General features: G+C 35.9%; 1 pseudogene; it reads right to left on the bottom strand.

Moving 5' to 3' along the window:
* Nucleotides 1–9,807: 9,807 nt before the first annotated feature.
* Nucleotides 9,808–14,568, bottom strand: LOC113096517 (dnaJ homolog subfamily B member 12-like; annotated as a pseudogene).
* Between the last annotated feature and the right edge of the window lie 950 nt (nucleotides 14,569–15,518).

Below are 15,518 nucleotides of genomic sequence, written 5' to 3'. Positions count from 1 at the left end.
ATAACATTCTATTTATTATAAGCGCAAGCTGCAGTTATGCTTTGCCACTTTAAATCCTCAAGCTCTTTATAATTGGGAAGATTCTAATTGGCTGTCAATGTTTTTATTGTTCATTAGCTGAAAAAAAAGGTAGCCAGAGACCAAAGGCAGATGGGCAACGCTGGCGGTGCAGAAATGACATAAAACACATTAAGATAAACTTTATGCTTTTCTTAATGGGTTTTGGAGCATCAAATGATCTCGAACACACCCATAAAAGTCCAATATTCTGACCTCTTCAGCATCAATAACACTCCCACAGACTCTAAGGGCCCAACTGACAGCTCTGAAAGCGAGAGTGAGAGAGAACAATACAGTGCAGATAAGCAAATCTGACACTAGAAACAGTCAATAAGGCATTCTCTGTGAAAGGAAGACGAGAAGGACTCAAATGTTGGGGGTGTGGGGGTATGGGGGGTGACAGGATTGACAGTTCACCTCCATCCCTTTACAGAGCACTTTAGACTTAATCCAGCCTCATTAACGCTAAAAGCAAAATTTACTTTAATGGGGTTTAAAACCAGTCATTTAATTTGCCATCTTCATTAAGGATAAGCAGTCTTGGGGGCAAAAATAACACTGTCATGCTTGTATTTGTAATTGGATGCCCAGAACAAGAGCCTTTTTATTTGGCGGTTTTGGTAGGTCAGCTTGATCTACAGAGAACACGGTGTTTGGTACCCAGACTCCCAGGGGCTGCAGTAAACAAGTCAAGAGAGTGACAGAAAAGTCAGTATTGCACATATTGGTAAAGGAAGGACATGTTAAAAGAGTTGTAAGACCAATTTCACATCTGGAACCGGACCGAAGCCTCCAAAAATTAGCCTGGGTATGCCATGCTCCGCACCTGCACTCTTCAGATAAAAAGTCTAATTCAGCAAGAAAAGCCCAGACCCCAGGAGCAGAATGATGAAAGGCCAGTTTCTCTCCACTCAATTAAAGCCCACCTACACTCCTGGCCTATAGCCAAGACGTGGTGCTGCAATGCTCTCACTCGATTTTGTCAACAGCCATCCCACTGCACTCAATTTCCCCAGCCCCACAGGCCCATGACCTCCTTCTCCGGACAATCCGTCCTGAAATCAAATGGGGCTGAGAGTTACAAACAGATGTGCATAAAAATGCATCCTCTGTTTTTTTTTAAAAAGCATAATGTTTAGCATTTGAGTGCACTTAATGCTGATGGCTGAACTCTGAATGGGGTATTTGGGTGTATCATCTTAAACTGCATTATTCATAATTATGGACCTTATGCTATGCTGCTCTGGCAGTTACGAGGACATTCCCACCTTTATGAGCATATGAATGGAATCTTTCAGGCTTGAAACATTTTTTGCCTCATTAAAAATGTAGTGCAGGAATAACAGGTGCGAGCCGACACAACGTTCCGAGGGAAGGGGAAAGCATTGATTTTTAATGAGCTTCTTCTACATTGAGAAGTGGGGGAGAGATATAGAGAGCGTTTGCCAGCCACAGGAGAATTGGCCAGTGCTGCTGTTTGTTTACTTGCTGTAGCATAGATAACGGATTCACTCCTGGTTTCTCTCTTAAACAGCCGGGTAAGGTGTGGGATGAATTATACAGAGTCATTTACCCTGAGTATTTCTAAATGCATTTACAGATAATGAACATGAACATATCACCCAAGAAGTTTAATAGGAAGAAAGACCAAGCGAGCAGATGCACACTAAATTGATCCATTTCATCATTTTTTTTTTTACTCCATTGAATTATTATATTTTTTATCATATCTCGTTTATATGTACTGTAATGTTGGAAAAATCTGATATATAGCTCACATTAAAATTAATGTTGCAAAGGCAATCGTGAATGTAACGGAGATTTGTCATTTTAAATGACCCAGTCTAGTACATTCTTGCTGTATATTTGGTCTTAAATACTGACATTTAATAAGATTTAATTTTCCACCTGTATGGAAATAGATAAGAGAGCATGCCAAAAATGGTTCTCATTCAGTCCATTGACCAGAATAATACAATGCAGTCACTGTAAACACAATAAATACAAATCAAAATCAATGCTAATTAAAGAATATAACACTTTTTTGAAGTCTCAAAAAGCATTATGAAACCAATCTACTAAACTTTTTTCTTAAAATGACTTTTTAAATGGACCTCACTCAATAATGTTAAAACGAGAGTCTGACATACTTCACTAAGATTCCCAGATGGGAATAAATTATGATGAGCTGTATAGCTTTGACATGCCCTGACTATTCTCAAAAGCAAAAATGTTTGGGTTTCAAAACCAATGTCTTCACTTTAAGAAGTCCAGTTTTAGTTTATTTCATATGTTAGGAAGGATAGACAGACAGTCTGAAAGATCTTAGTGTAGACAAAAACAAGGTAATAAAATCTATCCACATACCATCACAGGACCTTTAAATTACAGAAGGCTGACAGCAGGTTGCTAGTTCACATACATTTTTATAAGCATATAAAAATGCTTTATAAGCATTTTTATATAGGCTGCTGTGATATTTCAAGTAATCATAAAAAAATATTTATAATGAAATAAAATGTAATCAGAGCTCAGACGAGCGAGGGGAACCTCCTAAGAGTTCTCAAGTACACTTCAACATCAGTCCCATTACAATTCTCTCATACGGTGTCCAAAAAAATAAAAATGTTATAATCAACCAAGAATGGAATGCACAACAAACATAAAATATTAATGTCAAATTAGATGCATCCATATATGCATCAGCGTGTGCTCCATGAGCCTTTCATGTTCTGCTGCTTTCATCAGTGTTCGCTTGAGTTATATCATTATTCTGCTCTGAGAACCTCTGAGGAATTTAAAGCCAACATCAATTTGGATTATTTGCCTTTGTCACAAGCAACACTTTAAGAGTTAAAGTAGCTTGTGTTTCAGAGAGAGATGAATTTTCAGAGTCTACATCAGTTCCAATCTATGTGCGTGTGAGTGGAGGGGATAGATAAGAGGTGTGGCTGTTGAAAAAGGTACTTGAACTGTGTCAGAGGGCTGTTGATGTCTCAGAATCCTTTGCAATCCAGGAATAATAAATAGGATCATCAGCATTAGTTTACGTGTGATGATTGAAACCACTTGCAAATGCATTTTTAATATTGATTCCAATGATTTTTGTTTTGTTTTGACAGTTAGTCCTATATCTGATAGTGCTGTAGTGAGTGCCATTAAAATCAACATTGCAAATATGTATGCAAATTATGTGAACCATTGAAAGTGTGTGGATGGGCATATATTCAAGCTAAAAAGTTACTCCTTTGGCAGTAAGGCAGCTAGTTTATAATTAAGATGTGAACATTTCATTAGTTTTGTTCCGAGCCAAGTTTACTTTTTTGGGTGCATCTTCTTGTTCAAAGGGTCCTACTTTCATCATATCCTGCACATATTCCATGTTAAAAGCATGTTAATCACTCACAATAAGGGATTTCCCATCTGTGCAGTGGCATGACAACCCAAACAAAACAGCAGAAACAGCAAAACGCAAAACAGTGAAACTAAATGGGCCAGTGCTATTCAGTGCTAACTGAAAGTGTGTCACCTCAAGTACAGTTCAAGAAACAGCAGTATTTTACCACTGTAACAACGCTGTATTTTAATACACGGTTTGAGCCAGAGACAGTAAAATGGCTGGGACTTTTTTTTTCCCTCTAAGCTGTTTTTGGTTTTCTTTTCTTCCATCAAAACACCCGCATTTGTTGGACAAGCTTCGCTCCTCTGCCATACATGCTTTAGATGGTGTGATCAATAAGCCATTGATTGGAGAATATCGAGTCTGCTGCAGGGGCCGAGTTTGAACGTAAGCCACTGATGTAGAAATGTAGAAGTGTCCATCTATTCACAATCCCGGTCTAATTCACACTTAATCTTTCCGCTCCTATACATTTTGATTAATTCAGTGTTCTCTTAGAGTGTGTTTTTCCACCGTAATCATTTAAGGAGTTATACACTTAATCCAGTTCTAGAAGGGTAAAATAGCTACCGGTCAACACTACTGATGGAGATTAAATCAACAGTTTTATTAGAATGGTTTAATGTTTCATTTGGAGCAACAAAACTCAACAGAAAACAACCAAGGACCTTTTTAGTTTTCAAAGAACAGTAGGGCACCTGCAAACTATAATAAAAATCATTTTGATTGTGTCGCATAACTCATTAAGGCATATTATTGTTTTTTTGACCCACCAAGAAAATACCATTGAATAAAGGATCAAATAACATACCTGCATAAGGACACATGCTACAATAAGACCTTTGTGTGATAAATCGATCCATTAAATCTCCCTCTGAATACATTTTAGTCCTAATCAATTATTAAAGTTGCCTATTATTACAGCACATCAACCAGCTGGGCAATAAATGACACTCTAATGCAATCTGCTTTATTCTGTAATTAAAACTATTGTCAGTTAAACAGACAACAGATGGTACATTGTTACCAAGTGGGCTGTATTTAGGGTTTGACCTGAAGATCTGAGCATCTTCAGAGCATTTGAATACTTTTGAAAGATACATCCAAATATTTTTTTTCTAAAGTCTTTTATGATATTTGTACGTTTTACAGCATGAATTCAACAGTTCAACCTATTATATCTCAAGAGCTATTCATTATCTTAAATGCAAAATGCTTTCAAAAGGAAGATTGATTTCTAAGAACACTAATGATTGATGTATTACGGATAACACCGTCAAGCATAACCATTCCTAAACACTTCCTAAAAATCGCTATTGATACGAGGCTGAAGCAGAATAGAGTCATGATTCGTCGTCTCAAAGATAAACTCACATCTCTGAAGCGGTTCCAGTGCTTGATCTTGGCGACTGTACTGGGAAATGGTGGACAGCCAACTGTTCATCTTCCATGAAATTCCCCGTCTTCTCCGGTTCTTTCCCGCTCTTAACGTCCACCTGCACGGAAACCCGCACGAGCATCAGCAACGGGACGAGAAGACATCCCAGATCATTCATCCCCACCATTATTCCGCTTGTCTGATGTCTCGATTCCTGTTCTTTAAAGAACGAGAGACGGATGCTGAGACTACGGTGAAGTGTGACCTGATTACAGGATGCGTCTTCCCTGAGAGAGAGAGAGAGAGAGAGAGAGAGAGAGAGAGAAGAGAGAAGAGAGAGAGAGAGAGACGCGCAGGGCTGCTTGGAATTTCATGAAATTCTGTTATTGTCACATTATGGAATCTTTCGAGATCTCAGTTAACCCATCATCACTTGTAACGAAAATAACTATTGCAATATAAAAAATGCTGCCCACTTTTGCCTGCCATTTGCTTTTAAAACAGAACAATTTTCACTTATAACGCGTGATTTTCAATAGTATGTTCTTAAAACAAATGGACCATTTCATATGATTTTTTTATTTTTTTTAAATATAGGTGTCCCTATACATTTTGTCAGTACTATTTTGTAAAATAAATACATTTATAAAATTTTATATAAAAAAAAATATTATATATAATTATATATATAATATAGTTAATATTGTAGTTATCGGGCTATTTGATATAAATTTGAATGGGGTTTTTATACTGAGACCTACATAAATTAGGTGAATCGAAATATCTCAAACAATTTATTTAATTTAAATTTGTTGAAAAAAAAAAAAAAATTAATAGACATGAACAAAAATGTAGTAGGTGGGTATATTTTATGCAGTTTTACATCCATATAATCATTATGAGTGCCTTCATTGTTCATTTATTCAAGGGATACCTTCTAACCACTGCTTCATTTAAAAATGAATCAAGGGACTGTCCTTTGTGGGGTCATTGGATCATTCACTTCGACCTAGCCTATTTGTTGAAAATAACTCCTTCGAATTCATAAAGGAAAACAAGTGACTGGCTGAATTCAGCACTATAGACACTGCCCACACCTCATACTATTTCTACAATGTTTTATATTGCTGGAATTGTAAATAGTCACTGTCTGTTGTGAGGGAATCACTGAACTATTCATTGAACTAATACAGTCAAAAAATTAATTTGGGTCAAATTAATAAATAGCAAATTTCTAATAAAAATTTGAATTGCATTTCCCCAGTGACAAGGCCTAATATCTTGAGATCTTTAGTTTTTTTTTTTTTTTAAGTAGGTCTGACATACTTCAAATGTTGTAAAGTAAACATTTTATGTAAACTTTAAAATGTTGATTTTACATACGTATTTAGATCCACTCACTTCCTACTTTCTATTTTTTTGCATCTGCATGAAATTTGCTTTAATACCGAACCAACTATCGTAGCTTGTTTTGTCCTAGTAAATCAGAGGGGATTCTTGTGTGTGTGTGTGTGTGTGTGTGTTGTGTGTGTAATTTTGTTCCAAATAGCGCTGTAGTATCAACCTATTTCAACTGAACAATGAGTATAAAATAGTTTGCTTACACTTTCATTTGCAGCAGGCCTTCAGATTCATTAGATTTTCTGTGTGCACAAGAGTAAATCTTATTATTTCATTGCTAATGGCAGGATATTAAGTTATATAATCTGTTTTTCCCAATGCAACTAGTTCATATTAATGATGAGCATGAAAAAGTGTTTGGATTGAAACCATTTATGAGAGTGTGTGATATTTAATACAGCTTATGGTTGATAAGGTGTATTTATTATGGACCAAAGCAAGCAAGCAAATACCATGTTTTATTTCAACGAAACTAAAAGTGTTCAGATAGAAACATGCACCTGATACTGACACCAAAACGATGTGACATACAAAGCACTGACTGACAGGACAGAACTGACAGAACACACATGACATCGTTTAGCTGTGTGTGAATATGTCAGCGTATAGTGTAACTCAATCCCGAAAGCCCCACCGGGGTTTCAAGTGGTCATTTTTGATCATGGCTATAGTTGTCACTTGCTGTAGTTTCATTCATGAATATATGTGACACCTGATTCATATGAAAGAACATAAGCTGCAGGCAAGCAATGCAAACCTCAACATATACTTGACATAGAACATACATACTGTACAGGGATTTTTTTTTTTTACACATATTTGTCACAGAACACAAAATCCCAATTATAAATATATTTATATATAACACATAAACATCAGAGCAGAACACTGACAGTCAAACATTTGACAGTCAATTGTAGGGCTATGCAAAGTAACATATCTTTAAAAAGAAAAAGAAAACACTTTCAGTATAGGCAAAAATGCCATAAAACAATAAAGAAATCTTGCAATTACATGCAAACTAGGGCCTTCATATAGTGCATGTCATTGTAAACTATGAATATACCCACGAGACACATTTTCATCTGTGAAAAATTCAACATGGCATCTCTGCTGACTAAGGTCTATAGAACTCATTTTTATCTGTTCACACAGTCCATGGGAATCAAACCCATGGTCTTGTTGATGCCAGAAAAATGCACTGCTTGAGCTAGATAAAGAATATAAGAGACACACTGATGTTATATTACTCCTTCTCCTCTCAGATGTACTAAGAAAGAAACATCAATGTTTAGAGGTGAAGTTGTACCACATGGACCAGGACAGGGTGCAGGTTTTCCCTGCTCTCATCCCTTCCCAGCACTGCAGCGCAGTGGTCACTTTTGCCACTGATATGCTGCAGTGAAGGCAAATCACTTTCCCTTCTTCATTTCATTCTTTCATCTGCAGTGAGAATCTAAAAAGATTTCATTACCCTGCATGGCAAGTCAATTCTAAATTTCCCTTTAGTGATTTTTACTGATGTGTCTTTTCACCTTTGGTCTTATTTTTGGCTTTGTTGATTCAAGGTGGCAGTTTTTCAGAGGTAACCGGAGACATATGGACATATATACTAACATGGTTATAGGAAAGCTGTCATATCTCATTGATCATAACATTAATGACCAGCTGATAATAGACTAACCCGTTTGTTCAACAAATAAATAAATATAGCCTGTGGCCTAATACTGATTTAAAGCAACTGATTGTGGAGATGGAATTTCTGGGGACAAAACAGAAACCATTCTTCTTTTTAGAAGTCAGTGTTACCATCAGAATGATTTCAAAAATTATTTTGATATTTCAAGGAGAGAAAAAAATACATATACACAAATACATGTATAGAGCCAGAGTGAGCAGACATGCTCTTTTTCCCAGACAAATCCTTGGGATATGTCGGGATTTCTACATTGACTTCTCTGAAGCACACAGCTAATCATTAAAGTGGCTCTATTAATCTTCACTGAAGGTGTTAAACAATGCCTTCCTAGTAATACCGGTAAACATAATCTTTGCATAGTTTTGCTGACAGAAGGATTTCAGTGCTGTTTTAGGCTTAGGTTCTCCAAAAAGGGGGTCAAATTGAAAATGGCATGACATTTAAATAATCACTTATCTGAGCAATGTCTCTGAAGGAAAGCGACCTCCTCGTGGTCCACTAGACAAGTGGCTTGGATCTCTCTGTTAACCTTGAGTGTAATTTTATCACAATCTAAAACTTGCTGTGCTGCATATTGGAGGTGCATGAAAGAACACTACATCTCAGCAAGAATTGTTCAACAACATCAGAGTTTCTCCTGGCCCTCTGGGAGCTGGGATCCTTTTTGTCCTCCCCTGGAATTAATCAAATCTTAAATGGAACAATGTTTTGGATGAAGACAGATTATTCAGATGCAGTGTGCTGGGTTATGTTCTTGATATTACTAATCAAACATATTTCTCTCTCACTCAAGAAATGCTCCAGTATTTTGTAGTCAGATTATATTATCATTCCAGACTCGGTCACAATTAGTTCATATGTATAATGGTTTCAAGACTTTAAATATCGTGACCACAGACAAAACAAGAGTCTGTCTTCTTTCCTGAAAGCATGGTGTTTCTATGGTTACTTCTGAATACTCAAAGCAGTCCAGGGACTGATCTGTTGCTCCTCCCCTCTCTGTTCTGCCCATTAAATAAGCTCAGACCATGATTTCATAAAACTCAGACCACCAACACTGAGCCCACCTGCATCAGTCAAGACACTTGCAGTGTCCATTAGTCCACCTGGTTTTCATCTTAATAAAAATACTGTTTTTAGGTTTTGAAAGGACAATTATATGTAGGTATAGCATTGCCGTGGATCAAACATAAGCGTATGTTGTTGATCACAAAGATGAGGAATGGGTTTGTGACTGTGGGATGGAAAGGCAGAGTTAACATTAATATATTTGATCGTTTTTTAAAATTTTTTTTTAATGTGTATGCTTTGTTATTCTAATGTTATGACCACAGAACAGATGTTGAGAAGGCTAGCGTTAATTTTTTTTTTTTTAATGATTTCTAGTAGCAAAGCTCATGACTGCCTCCTGGTGCACAATTTTAATCTGCAAATCCCAATCTATACTACTTTACAAAGGTTTGGGGTCAGTAAGATATATAGATATGGAAATATATATATATATATATATATTTTTTTTTTTCTGTAACACCAAATCAATATATTGAATGATTTCTGAAGAGTCATGTAACTGAAGACTGGAGTAATGGCTGCTGAAAATTCAGCTTTGTCATTTTAAATAAAAATATCTCACAATATGACTGTTTTTACTATATTTTTAATATGCAGCCTTAGTAATGCAGCCTCTTATCGACCCCAAACGTTTGAAGTGTAGTGTATGTCCAAACAGACTTACTTATTTTTCAGAAACGGTTGCCATGTTCTCAGACAATAAATAACAATAATAAAATATGATCACGTTTCTTGCAGTTTTATTCCCAAAAGGACCAAAAGCATTATTTCCTACTAAAATAATTCATCAACCAGATCTTAACAATTATTTAAATATCTTTAATTTGGCCAATTCAATTTGGTTCATCATTTTGATTTGGGTGATTACAAACATTGTTTTCTTTAGATGTAAGTCAACGATGGGTACAAAATGAACATTTTACTTTCAGACGGACATCCTTTCTGAAGCACCACTGGATGCAAGTATTTCAGAACATAAAAAAAAAATCTATTTATATGGCTACAATTTATTTTTTATTTTTTTGTAAATGACTGCTGCAAACGCAACATTTGCTTGGAATGTGAAACTATACATAATTGGGTTTAAACTACATTTAGCAAAAAGAACATGTATTTATATCATCTCCAAGAAAATTTTAGTGTCTTATTGGTTGAAACATTAATGTCAAGCATCGATGTTTTTCCTTCCTATATTACATAATGCAGACAGCTTACAGTAAGCCTGGATCTGGCAAGGCACTTGATTCTGCTTTAGAACCCTCAATCTACATTCTGCAAAACACAGTTAAAATCAATGTTTAAAATGCTCTAAAAAATATTAAAATGGAAGAAAATAGTATGATACTATTTAATAAATACAATTATTCATTTTCCATTTGCATAAATATCAAACATTCTTTTTAAAAATCCAACAGGCAAAACCACAGTGAACAATTCATTGAACGCTGAATGACACCAGCTTAATCATTTGACTTCCTGTGGTCAGATAAATGGATCAAATACTACTAGAAATTTCAGAAATGGCTCAGAAAACCCAAATATTGGTATTGAAAAAAAATGCTTTGAGAAGAAAAGGTGAAAAAAATAAAATAAAATAAAATAAAAGCAGTGAGCTAGCAGCATTGATTACCATTTAACAGCGGTGTACTTTCCTCTCTACCAGCTAATCATCCAATGCTTTGTTTTATTTCATTACATATTTAAATCCATATTTAAAACCATTTCACAGATGGCAAGATCTTCCATGACTTGAAATTTTCTGCAGATTCTGAAGGAGAGATGAGAGTGGATCCCTGTGGCACCAGGATGGGCTCTCTTTGCTTCTCTTGAACTGGTGCAATGCAACGTCCCATTTTAGCAAAGAGAACAGAGCATTTCTGTATATAATCATTTTCAAATGACGTCTCAACAGGACACTATCTGAAAAATAACAAAATGACAAAACACGTTTAAAGAATGCCAACAGGTCAACTGGCTAAACTAGATAAACAATTGAAAATTAAGAAGAGCAAAGTAAACTCACATACTGCTACTCAGTGTCCATGTAACAGAACCTGTATTTCTGAAAGTTTCGAGCAACTGGGTGTTGCCATTTTCTGTGCCCTTTGGAATAAGTCTGTGTCCCCAAAGTAACGTGCCCGATACAACAAGCCTTCCTCTGCAAACAAGAGCACAGATGTCTAGGTTTTCAGAACATTATGCAAAATTACACCTGCATTATGTGGACAGGCAAAGTTGAAAATATGAAACATTGCTTTACTTATCATCTCTGAAAATGCATTATTAAACAGATACTTCACTTACACCTATGTCGTTCCAAACCCCTAAAAGCTTCGTTCGTCTTCGGAACACAATTTTAAGATATTTTGGATGAAAGCCGGGAGGCTTGTGACTGTCCCATAGACTGGAAAGTAAATTACACTTTCAAGGTCCAGAAAAGTATGAAAGACATCATCAGAATAGTTCATCTGTCATCAGTGGTTCAACCAAATCGTTCTGAAGCGACGACAATACTTTTTGTACACAAATAAAACAAAAATAACGACTTCATTTAACAATTTGTCTCCTCTGTGTCTCTCCACCACTGATGGCAGATGGACTATTCTGACGATGTCTTTCATACTTTTCTGGACCTTGACAGTGTAACTTACTTGCCAGTCAATGGGACAGTCACAAGCCTATCCAAATATCCAAAATATCTTAAATTGTGTTCCGAAGACAAACAAAGCTTTTACAGGTTTGGAATGACATGGGAGAAAATGATTAATTCTGAGATGCAGTATCCCTTTAAGCAGCTTCATATGCGTCACATACTTTGTTGTTTCTCCTTCCAGCAGTTGTTTCTCAGGTTTGATATATAGTCCTCCTCCACACTTTGTTCAACATTCTTAAGATTCATCCCCGTGTATTCTTCTGAGAAGTGGTCGCCCACATAGTAAGCCACCTTCAGAGCGGCAGTGTGTCGCCTGTTTGTGTGGCCCATGGATCTAAAGCAGGTGGAATGTTCAACGTCAGAGATATTTATCACTTGCATGACAACCATCATTCTTTAACTAGATAAACATATTTCTGCTTCGATTTTGAACATTTTTCTTTAACACTGAGATTTAAAGATATGATGACAAACGATATTTTGTTAGCTTAGTTTGACGGCTAAATCAAAACACACAGCGGGATAGAGAAAGTGCTTCATTATAACCATCAAACACACACTGGTGTTAAATAATACGGTATAATACTAATTCACCAAGTACACATGATTTTTTTGTTGTTTTTAAGACAAAGCACATTTTTGATCAATGTTGGTCTTACGGTCTGAGGCTGAGGCTGTATGGAGGACTGGAAACCATCATCTGGCTGAGAGCCGAGACTATGATCAGAATGAGTATTGGCATCAGTTGTACAAACAAGGCAAGGCCACCCTGGATGATAAAAATCATTCATTGAAATTAAACTGTACACCAAGACATAATGCCTGTATACGTCTTTTAAATCCATACCAACAGGCTCAAATAATGCAACGCAACATATCACAAACAATTTTTGTTCTCTTGACCATAGATGCCACACACAGGCTTTCGGTATACAATTTGCATCTCAACTAAATGTATCTTTGCATCTTAGTAAACAAATCAAAAACACTGAGGCAGATATTCTTTTTTTTTCTTCTTTTTTGAAGTGCAAACATCATTTAGTGTTTTCAAGACATCATGTTACGATTTAAAACCTTTTAAGTCCTTAATTTGTAGGAGGGAGAATAAACCCTTTTTGAGACCTGCAGAAACATTTAATAAAGAGCAATGCCCTCTTAATTGTCATTTCACCTGCATATCGAGATTTGTGAGCTCTAGTCAGTCGAAACAGTATATCTATGATATTATGTTATGTTGAATACCAAAGCAATGTTACAATAAATGCACATCTTCCTCCACCTTAACCTACAAGTAAAACATCTGCACAAAACCCCTTATAATCTCTTACTTCTCTCTGTTGTTCTCGTCGTTCGTGACGCGGTTGATGGCCAAACCTCATTCTTCCATTGCTGTACACATGCACATTACCTAGAAGCGTAAACAGAAATGGCACAATGACACATTTCGGCTTTGAATGTATCTGACATGCTGCAATTCTAAAACCACACATAAAAAGGTCACTGGACTCACTGGTGGGAAATCCACCTCCGAAGAACATATTGAAAAGGTCCTCGGGGGAAATATCTGCCTCAAAATTTCTGTGATAGGTCCTGTGCCTGTGAGTCGGATGGGCTTTTTCTTCACCGTAAACATCGTACTGCCTTCTTTTTTCAGGGTTACTCAGAACTGCATAAGCATTACCTATAGCTGTTGAAGACCAGAAAAACAAAACATTTGAGAAAACCACATGCAAACCTTCTGCATACTGATTGCAGAAACCCCGAAGTCATGCATTTTACCTTTAAATGATTCAGTGGCACCAGGCGCATGGTTTTATCTGGATGAAACTTTAGAGCCAACTTTCGGTAGGCTTTTTTCAGATCCTCCTCGGAGGCTTCTTTACTGACTCCAAGAATCTCATAATAGTCCTTACATCTCTTAATTCTGCATCAAAAGAATGACAGATCACAGTAGAATAGGAAGAAAGTAGTCAGGCGGTGAAACCACTATGCATGCACACTTATAAACCAAAATGTTTAGAAATAATAACGATTTCCCGGACTTTTAGGCAAGCAGTGTGAAACAAATAACAGACCTTTTTGACAGCATCCAGCTGCTCTGATGTGTATGGTTTGGTTGATTCTGTGGCACCATGTCCAGAGGAGTGATCTTCAGTGCTGTGGTTTTGGTTTTGTAATCCATCATTTTCTCTACTGTTTTCTTCACTTGTGGAAGGTCCTCCATTCTGAGCAGCAGACTCTAGTAAAGCTGAGACAAGAACACTTTCATTTAAATAAGAAGCACTGGCATCTATATATCTATATATCTATACTAAATCCAACAACCCACTATATCTAATTATCTACCTGTATATCAGTATATTCTAATTATCTATATATTTAACCCACTCTATCTATTTCTCTATAAGTGATAAAATATATATAAATAATAAATACTAAATTTTAATTAAGGTTATATTACATACGATTACGTCCCTTAAGTTACATATGTAAATACTATACAAAGACCTAGTAGAACTGATCTACATATAACCAAGAACTGTAAATATATTGTTCGACAACATACAGTTAACGTTAGATCAATTAAAGGTAGGAAATACTGTTATTTCACAGCCATAATAAAAGCTCGAGATCCCAAGGCCTAATTAGCGTCTAACTACAGACTTCAGCCTTTCTGGTGGCCTTTAAACAGACCTCTTACGATCTCCGCTATTCATTTATTAACATTAAACGCACATCTCGCCTTGTCGGTGGGAAACAGTCTCTGTGCCTTCTCGAGGAACCGTCTGGCTTTGTCGGGCTCGTTATCTCGCAGCGCTGCGATCGCTATTTCGATGCAGCGCTCCGCTTCGTCCTTGTTTGATTCCATTGCGACGGCGGAACTGATGACTGATCTCTTTGCTGACCCCTTAGGACGCAGCCTGATGACGTGTACTGTAACGTCAAGAGTTTTTCACTAGTCAATAGAACGTCCACCTTCCAGTGATGAAAAGACATCAAATTGACATTAAAAAAGCACAACAAACAAAAAAATTGCCATGACGTTTATTTGATTTAAGTTGAACGTCAAATATATTGGACTAGATATAAATTAAACAAATTTCAATGTGGCATTCTGCCGTCAAAGTGAATTTAAAATGATGTTACTGCATCTTCATAAAATCTTAACTAATATTTGACGTCAAATTGCTATCAAGGTTTCCCATACTGTAAAATCTAAATAATGATAAAAAAAAACTGCAGAAAGGACTGATTGTCCTATGTTTATCTGTTTGTATTTTTCCATCCCTTTTTAAGATTTGTACTTTGTATTTCAATAGTCTACAACTAAGATAAAAATATTTATTTTGAGAGTGATGAGGTTTGATCTACTCCATATATTTTTTTTAAAGTTTTTTTTAATTTAAGCTATTTTAGTCACGTTTATTTACAATAATTTGTTATTTTTTACTTTATTGATAAATTTGTTTATTCTGCTTATCGATGTTTGTTCTCTTGAAGTTATTTGTATAATATAATTCATACAATTTATTTAATATATTTTATTTGATAAAAACAATAATAATAATAATAATAATAATAATAATAAAATCCCTTTGTACTTCCGGTAACTTGCTGTGGTATGAAAGCAGAGTGGGTGCACTAGTAAAGGAAGTAACAATCATGGCAAACAAACAAGTAGAAGTGACATTTTATCGGAAATCATGATTACATTATACAGTATAAAACAGATAGGAATAATAACTCGTTTTATATGGGTACCAGCACATGTGGGAATTCAACGAGAAAGTTAGACAAAAGAATCCTTAAAGATGGATGAACCAAGTATAAATATTGCACTTAACAGGGCAGAAAG

The sequence above is a fragment of the Carassius auratus genome, unplaced genomic scaffold (genome assembly GCF_003368295.1).
Source record: "Carassius auratus strain Wakin unplaced genomic scaffold, ASM336829v1 scaf_tig00215963, whole genome shotgun sequence".
NCBI lineage: Eukaryota > Metazoa > Chordata > Actinopteri > Cypriniformes > Cyprinidae > Carassius > Carassius auratus.
Note: the sequence above shows the minus strand (reverse complement) of the source record. Positions and strands in the feature narration are given on the sequence as shown.